At 39.3% G+C, this 9,850-nt stretch overlaps 1 pseudogene; it reads right to left on the reverse strand.

Annotated features, from left to right (window-relative positions):
* Positions 1-2,723: 2,723 nt before the first annotated feature.
* On the reverse strand, positions 2,724-9,032 carry LOC131331264 (putative receptor protein kinase ZmPK1; annotated as a pseudogene).
* Positions 9,033-9,850: the final 818 nt, after the last annotated feature.

Here is a 9,850-nt window from a genome sequence, read left to right on the forward strand (position 1 = left end):
CTCGATCGTCAATCCTGGGCTACGTTCAATTCCAATATTCTTAGATCTCTCCACTGTTTAAGCCTCCTTCTTTCTCTCTACATTATTTTGTTGATTTTTGAAAATATTTTTAAGAGCTAACCAAACACCGAAAAATAAAAATTTAAAGTTTGTTTTCTAAAAACACATTTTACATGGAAAATATGTAAAAGTTTGTTTTCTGAAAAAACGTTTTACATGAAAATTATTTTACATTGTAAAACATTTTACACCGAAATAAACGGAGCCATAATGATAAAAGTGTGATTTCCAAGTGCTAAAAACTGTAATCAGAGGAATGAAAGAAATTGTATATGCTTGAGAAAGTCCAGTAGCTTATGTTGTATAACTCCTTAGGTGTCTCCTCTTCAATGTTGGCATAATATAGCATTGTGAATCGATACGATGATATTCATTGATAACAAAGGAATAATAACGAAAAGGCAGTCATCCCAAAAGAGGAAATATAGCAATGACAATGCAGGCCTAAACACTACGTAAAACATTCAGGACTTCACACAACCTAATGTGCAAAACAGATGATGAACATCTCTGATAAGCGCAACAATAGCCAAGCAACCAACAAAAAACCCACATAGGGGTTAGGAAAGCTCCCTCAACGGGGGAGAAAACAAAAAGAACCAAAAAAACATCAACAAAACAAAAAACCTACAGCAAATCATCACACCTAAATCCAGTGCCCATAAACGCCGACAGAACGGTACCACAATCACCATAGAAGCTACACCCCACCGTACAGCACCACCAACTGCTATCTCCGTCTCAAGAAACTACGCCCCTGTCAAGGCTCGAAGCCTATGCGATGCCCATAATGACAAGAACGGGGCCGGCCTGATAACGTCAATGGAACTACAGGACGATCGAAAAGAAGCACACGGTGAGGAAGATCGAACAAAAGAGCACACAGGCAGACTGCTCTGGCCAGGACCGGCTCTGTCGACATTAGAACTCACAGAAATCAAGAGGATAGATCTGAAGTAGAGAGAGAGAGGGGAAGTCACCCCCCCCCCCCCCCCCCCCCGCGATTTAGAGGGAGGGAGGGGAGGGGGAGAGTAGTGAAGCGGCGGCTAGGGTTTAGGAAGAGAGAGAGAGAGAGAGAGAGAGAGAGAGAGAGAGAGAGAGAGAGAGAGAGAGAGAGAGAGATATATATATATATATATATATATTATTAGAAAATTAGTGTTAGGTTCATTATGTGAACTTCATAAGCTCACAAGTCCATCTATTAATTTTATAAGGTCACAAGTCCATTTTAGAGTACCCTAGAGTAGGGTAGGGTACCATAGAGTTTAAGAACTTTCATAAGATTTTAGGATGCACTTTTTTATTATAGGATGGGGTACCTTAGAGTTTAGGCACTTTTATAGGATTTTAGGGTCCACTTTTCTATTATAGAGTTTTAGTGATTTAGGCACTTTCATAGGGTATAAGGTTTTAAGCAATTTCATAAGATACTAGGTGGACTTATGGTGGACTTATGAATTTATGAAATGTCTATAGTGGACCTATCACTAAATCTCCCAAATATTATTTCACATATTCTGCAACGCATTCAGGGAGGACTTGATACAAATGGATACAATTCCGAATAGAAATGGCCAAGCACGATTTACTGTGTAAATGGTAAATATTTACAGGCTTACGGCAAAGAACATGTTAGATATCAAGCAACTACGTCTATATGGGCACAAATTCTCAACGCACGATATAGGATAGTAGATGTCCAAGTACGTGAAATCCAATTGAAGTTAACACAATCTACCTGATGCTTACGTATGCATGTAGCCAAAATTTGGGAAAAACTGGGGGTGGCGGGTTTTTTCAAAAAACGTACCAAATTCTTTTTACATAAGATTTGTTTTTTTATTTTTTTAGTGTTGTCGGCACTGAATAATCCATATGTTGCCAATTTATATTTTTGAGTGCCATGTGAATTTATAAAGTAGTACAAAAGTGTAGATAGATTGTGAGAAGGAAAATGCTAAATATTTAGAAGTTTTACGCAAGTTGATGCTCAGTAACTTATTATTTTTCCCCCCTGGTGATTTTGTATTGTTATCACATATTTAAGGTGCCTTTGGGCTAGGCTGCGGACGGTCGAAGAGTTGCAAGTGATTCGTCAACTTATGTGCCAAAAGCACATATAGCGATGCTATATAAATGAGATATGTTTTATATTTTTGACATCTACAAGCATTTTGTTGTACATCAGTTTTTCAGTAAACAGTATTTTTTTGAAGACGTTGACGATTGGTCATTTTGTCTAGGGGATGAGATTTGATTTTAGAGTAATGCTATTATTGGAACATTTTGTGCAACAATATATACATCATGCTAATGTGACAATGTAATTGACAATTGAAAAAGAAGCTATTTGACAACAACCAATTAGGCAGTGCCTCATCTACAACAAGCTGTGCAGATTACTGTTTCGAATATTGCGTCAATAACTTTTCCAAAATTTTATTTTGGGCGTTTGACAATCCCCTTGAATTGGCAACACTATGTTCATCAGTAGTTACAGAAAATTGAAGTTCCATTTCAAGAAGGCTTCTTGAAAAAAATTGTGAGTAATGAGCGAAGAGTGATAGAAAAATTTTATTGAAGACCATGCTTAGGAGCTTTCAGACTCCAAAATGAACAAGACCAAAATGTTCAGAAACACAATTCTGCATTGCATAGCCAAAAAAAAAAAACACAATTCGGCATTCTATCGACAATATACCATGACATGAAAACAAAATGTTCAGACACTCATTATCTAATAGCTAGAGCATATAGAATGATGAATAAATATTCTAAAGGCTAGACTATATTGAAAGCAAGCAGGCATAAAGTGAAAGTCTGAAACCATACGCTGAGATCCCTTGATTTCAAGTCAATCATATATCCATCTTTGCCTCTTCATAGTCATCCTTTTCATGGAGTAGAAGTCTCTCTGTAACCTGACTCATGGTGGGTCTTGCATTTTTATCTTCTTCTACACATTCCAATGCCACTTGAACCAGTATTCCCATCTTCCTTAAATCACATTTCCCCTTCATTAGTGGATCGATGATCTCTTCAAGCCACAGTTCATTCTCTCCATTCCCATTCATCTTCTCCCTCACCCACTTAACCAGCCCTCTCTGTTCCATCTCCCCTGTATTTCCAGACCCCTGACCACCCGTTGTCATCGGGCTCTTTCCCGTGACCATTTCCAGCACCACCACTCCGTAGCTATAAACATCAACTTTGGATGTGATCGGGAGGTTGAAAATCCACTCGGGCGCCATGTAACCTCTCGTCCCCCTCACTCTGGAAAAGCTCGAACTCTTTCCACCACCCCCTCTGTTTACTAGCTTGGAGAGACCGAAATCCGCAACCTTGGGTTGGAAATTAGAGTCCAAAAGAATGTTTTGAGGCTTCACATCGCAATGGAGAACCCACTCCAAACACTCTTCGTGTAGGTAAGCAAGGCCTTTCGCAGAGCCAACAGCAATGTCAAACCTCTTCTCCCAATCAAGGGTGCCAGAAAAAAGATTCTCTGCTAACGATCCGCGCTCTATATACTCGTAAACCATAGCCTGTGATTTCCTTCAACGCAGTATCCCCAAATCTCTATCAAGTTCATGTGGTTAACCATTCCAATGGTGCTCACCTCCGCTAAGAGTTCTGCTTCCCCTTGATTAGACTCGTTGAGTCTCTTGATTGCTGCAACTCTACGATCGGATAATATGCCTTTGTACACAACCCCACCACCTCCTCTTCCGATTTCTTCCCTAAATTTTCCAGTCGCTTTCTTCAACTCGTCATAGGTGAATTTCCTAAACGTGCTCACAACTTGAAGGCAACCTTGTGCGTTTTCACTTGAACTTTGTTGGGTTTTGTACAACCACCACCATGCGAAACATATACAAATGACTTCAACTCCGCCAAATGCAAAGGCGAAGCAAACCATAAACTGCAACGTCCCGTTTTCTTTGGGTTTCTTGTATGCTCTATCAAGTAGCAAGTTTTGTGCAATCCACGGGCAATGTAACCCGATTTCTTGTTTTTGATTTACATATGAAGTGAGAGAGGCTTTGGGCAGTCTTACATAGAAAGGAGCCCCAAATGCCGGGGATCTAGATCCGTTAAGCAACCGTGACTTCGGATAACAACTGTAAAAACCAGATTCGTGGCGATACGGGAAAATGAAGCCGGAGCAATTACAGTTTTTTAAGCATACTTCCTTACATCTTTCCAATGTGTAATTATCGTTGGAACTGATATCGTAGCCGTAGAATTCTACGTTAGGAAGTTTGATGAAACCGGATTCGGCAGCGTTGCAAGAGAGGTTGAACTCCGGTTCACACCCGAGCGACCAATCTGTAGGGTTTTTTGCCTTGTACCTGATGGAGAGTTGGCCAACAATAGCAAAACAAGTTTGTAAAACATAATTGCAACACAAAATTTCATGTGAATCAATGATTCAAAGAGCACTAATGGAACTGCATATATCAAGATGGAAGTCCTACCAATACACTAATAATAAAGAGATTTATTCACGGAACCGTTGTAAACAGACTGTTTATGGAGTCACGCAATCTCAGCCGTCCATTTTGACTTTGGATGGTCCGAATTTAAATGAAACTTTTTCGTAGGTAGAATTCGGACCGTCCAAAATATTTTGAACGCTCGAAATTCACCTTCGTAAATAACTATTTATGGAAAGTTTCGTGAAAAAGTTTTCCTCAAGTAAAATAAAGAAAAGAAAGTTAGCGGGTAAGATTGAGAGAGAGAAGTCAACAAGTCGTTTTCTGAAAGTGGTACTTGTTGAGTGTGAAGTCTGATTGTGATTCGTATGCAGTTGCACAAATTCGTCCGGACGGGTCGGACGGCCAGTGAAGAATAAATAGGAACCAAGGTCACTGAAAATCCCGCCCGCGCGGCCTTCAATCCCGCCCGGGTGGTTGGGCAAGCGAAGTTGCTCGTTTTGAGCAGTTTTAGGGCTTTTTTTTTTTTTTTTTGTATCTACTAGGGTTCCTTGCAACTATTAAAGGTACACCTAGGGCTGCCTCCATTATAACACTTTCATAGTTTCATTATAGTGAAATACCCTGGCTTCCCATGGAGTACGATTGAGCAATCAGCTTAAATCAGAACAACGTAAATCTCTGTGTCAGCTTGTTCTTTTCTTACTTGTACTTGTTTTCTGTTCTTGATTTGTTCTTCGATTGTGTATGTTCGATTGTGAGTTTGGATGTTCGAAACCCCAACAGTACTCATTTTTATTTGTGCAGATTCTAAAGATTAAATTATTGTCGTGTTAAAACACAAATAACAAATTTTACAGAGTGTCATTGTCATTCTAAAGCTAATTAAAATACATGACAACAATATGACTTAATTAGGGCGAGCATAAGTCGATTTGGGTAGGTTGAAGGTATATTTTTCTACCAACTCGTACTTGGCAGGTTGACAATTTTCTAACTCACTGTCACCGCCAATCTAACGACCTTTAAAACTAACGATTTGGTTGACTTTTTTGGCGAGTTAACTCAACAATTTAGGCAGGTTGGAGAAAACTTCACTCTTTGAGTCTTTTAAGGATCTATAATATGTTTCTTACAACTTTTTTAATATTAGCTCATCCAAAATAAAATGAGGTGGGGAACGTAAGTTAACGAGGGTAAGTTTGGATTTTTCTTTATTTTTCCCTCATAAACAAGTATATTAAGGTACACTTTAGCATTGGTATGTTAGTATCCAGGGCCAGTCCTGAAATTTTGGAGGATTAAAGCGATTTTTAAAATTGAGGCCTTAGGTTTTCTATTAAAAAAAAATATCAATATAGGTGGTTAATATAAGGTATGAATATTGAATATGGTATTTTAGTTTCGTAACTTAACTAAAATAAAATTTTAAAATATTTTATACCATTAGAAAAAAAATCAAACATAACGAAATACCACTCATATACTGCATTTTTTTTAACTAATCATGTAATTAACTTTAACCATAAGAATGCTATTTTTAGCAATGAGAGAATTGTTTACTTTAAATCTTTTTTTTATCAGAGTTTGTTGAGTGAAAATTAATTATTTTGATTTATTTATAGTCAAAAGTATTTTATTTGTGAATTTGATATTAGAAGTTGGAAATAAAATTGAAATAAATGAAGGCAAAAAAAAACTTATCAAAACATTTTTCATGTGCTTTGAGTAATATCTACAATCACTCACTTGAGCATAACTAATATAGGAGTAGAATACAAATGATGCGAGAATTGTCATTATCTACCTAGATCTAACTAGAGAAGGGATGGCAATCGGGGTGGATATGGGGATTTCCGTACCCGATCCCCGAAACCGAAAGCCTACCCATATTCGTCCAGATACCCGAACGGGGAGAGAAAGGAAGAACCATAACCGAACCAAACGGGTCCCCGAAACTGATTGGGTACCCGAATTTGGTACAAAATCAGAAACCAAAAAAAAAACCACAAAATCAGCAACTCATATAGGCACCTGTGGATTTTGAAACCATAAAAAGAGTACAAAATAGCTACCAACAGTTACAGAGATCTGTAGGGAGAGAGAAGCAGAAGATCTAATTTTTGTTCTCGGCCTTTACATATATATATTTTTTAAAGCAGCAGACTTGGAGGAGACTGGAGAAATGATTTGATTTGAGGAATTTGGAATTTTGATTAACTTCCAGACCTTTGAATTTGTTGTGGGATCAATTTCTCCATTTGAGGAGGTTCTCTACCTTAGGTGGGAGTTGCAGAAACCCATAATGGCCGGAAGAAAAAAATCAACAACGATGGCAATTGGGGCCTACTAAAGATGTACGATGACGGAGGAGGATGAGCGGGCTCCGCGGCCAGCGATGAATGAAGTGAGAGAGTTTGGGGGAGAAGGGAGTGGAGGTGCTTCGTGGAGAAAGAGAGAGAGAGAGAGAGATTTTTTTGCAGAGAGAGGGAGAGAGAGAGAGAGAGACCTTAGATCTAAAATCGCCGCCTGGAAGTGAGAAGTGAGAAAATGAAATAGGACTGGAAAACCTTAACTCACGTATGTGTGTATATATATAGGCAGGGGTAATTTTGTAATTTACTAGTTCGGTTCAGTTCGGGTATCGGCTAAACCATAACCGAACCGAAACCCGTTCGGTTATCTTGTGTGCCAACCATACCCGTACCCACGGGAAAAATTTCGGTTATGGTTCGGGAATAATTTCAGTTATCGGTTCGGGTACCCATCGGTTCGGTTCAAATTGCCATCCCTAAGAGAAAATAAGAAAGAATTAGTTTGCCAAAAGAAGACCCTCCTGAGTCCTGAGAGTCAAACCGAGGAAGTGCAGCTTTAATAACCAATATCTGACCGTAAGTGCTACGACTCCTCAATTGCAAGAACACGAACAACTTATATATATAAAAAAAGTTCTCGTCTGGAAAATGAGGCCTAGTTTTGGGTTAGAGAGTGTCTTATTTTCAGTTGTGCTGTAAAGAGCGTGTATACAGCACCAATCAATCGCAGTCGTTTATTCAGGCAATTAATGACTGAGATTCATTTTAATTATGACCGGTCACAATTAACTCTTCTTCGAAAAGGTTTCATTAACATCTTGACCGTCCAAATCACTTTTGAATGGTCACGATTAAGTGCTGTAAATAATTGTTTACAGCACAGCCGAAAATAAGATTTTCTCTTTGGGTTAACTTTCGAAGGCCTAAAGCTGCTGCACCTCGGGAATTAGCCCAAGGCCGACTCTGCTAATATCTACTTACGCATGTAGGTGTAGTGAATTTGGTCGGGTTAAAGGCGGTTAGGGAAATTTTATCGGCAACCAAATCATCTTGCTTAAAATTTGTAGGTATAGTGAATTTGGTTGGGTTAAAGGCGGTTAGAGAAATTTTGCCGGCAGCCAAACCAACCTGCTTAAATTTTGTATTTTCTCACATACATAACACAATCCGCGCGCTCATGATTTTTGGTTGATTGGATTTTTCGCCGGCCCCTAATTTAAAATTTCAAAACTCTGGAAACATTACCCGGGTAAACAAGAGCATCTCCGACCAGCATTCTCCCCGGGATAATCATAATTACACATCGCATTGGGCCCGCAAACTCCATGGATCTTGCACGGCTGACTTATGGCTTGCCAAGAAACTCTCCATATCCTCCTCCCCTCATCCAAACTATACAATCTCACATTCCCATCCGCATCCATTTTCAATATTCTCCAGACCCCAATCCCGAAATCCGAAGCTTTAAACTCCAAACCATCACTGGATCTGAAATACCCAGATGAATCAAACGCCGCAATTTGACTATCATTGTAAAGGGTCCGACCCACCTGCCAGCTGTTCAACCATGGATCGGGCCAGTAAACGGCGGAAATATACGGCCCGTGAAATTTTAAACGGATGACGTTATCATCCTGGAAAAACAGGGAGTAGAACCCAGATGAGAAATTGTTACGGCTTCTAGAGGAAACGAGTTTTGAATTTTGGGTCATGGATTGGTTTGGAAGAAGGGTATCCGTCGGTGAATCAAAGCTTTCCCAAACTGAACCATTTTGATTTCGAAGAACGAGGTTACCGGTACTTAGAAGCTGTAAATGAAGTGGGGACAGTGATTTGGTGTTTGTGAACCAGACTGTGAATTGGGCTGCGTCAGTTAGAATGAGGTTGCCGGATTTGAAGAGAGAGAGTTTCGAGCGCTTTCCGTTGACGGGTTGGTCGCGATTGGCCATCCAAACGACGATGAGATTGCCATCGGATGTGGGTTCAGTGAACCATATGGAAAAGCAATAGGCATTTTCGCCAACGTTGTGGAAGTCAGCAGAGAAGATTCCGTTTGCTGAAATTAGGACGTCGGAAACAAAGAGAGATGAAGATGTGGGTAACGTATCATGTGGTGATGAGATTGAAAACAGAGGTGGTAGAGACGATAAGAGTAGAAAAATGAGAAGGATTAGAATTGGGGTATCCATTGCTAAGTGTAATTTATCATTTGTGGTCGGACTGTCGTATGTTGGTTTGTAGTTTATATAGGGGGAGATTTGGGGTTGTGAATACATTAATACAAATATAGAGATCAAGCGCTAGGAGAAATTTTTTGGTGCCGGGTGGGTACGACGTGGTTCATGACTGTGCCCACGTGGTGCACGAGCAGTCTATTCAAACCATCCAAAAATATGTTGGACAGTTCAGATTGAAACTCTTTCTCTCTTGAGTCTCCTCTCACTCCACTACTCTCTCTCATCTTTCTCTATTTTTTTCTCCCTCCAAATCCGAGCCGTCAAAAACCGAAATAGATGACTCAGATGCATTGCTCAGGCACCACATGATGCCCACTTGGCACCCAAAAAAAGCACTACACACGAGTGTAAGAAGATCTATGAAGTGTGAACGTCAACCAGTTAGAGCATCCGCATTAGACTCTTTAAATTTTGGACCAAATTACACCTTAAAAACTCATTTTATTACTTTAACTATCCATTTTTAAAATGTCTACTGCATGAGGCTCTCTATATTAAAACTATCCATTAAAAATATTGTTTACTCTCACTCTCTTATCAATTGAATATTTTCTGTCAAGAGTCCTGTTTGGGGCACAATAAATGGACAAGAAATTGATATTTTTTGTGGATCCCATTATGTATCATACAAAGATGATTTAAATCGCTAGTCATTCTTGAAATACATTTTTATAGGTTCTTAAGAAAATTAGTTTAATTCGATATCGGATGAATAGTGACTCGTCTAAGATGGAGAGGGGAGTGTTGGAAAATTTAGATTTTGGCAAGTGGTCCCCACCAATGAAGAGGCTGACGTGAGGCC

Source organism: Rhododendron vialii, chromosome 6a (genome assembly GCF_030253575.1).
Source record: "Rhododendron vialii isolate Sample 1 chromosome 6a, ASM3025357v1".
NCBI lineage: Eukaryota > Viridiplantae > Streptophyta > Magnoliopsida > Ericales > Ericaceae > Rhododendron > Rhododendron vialii.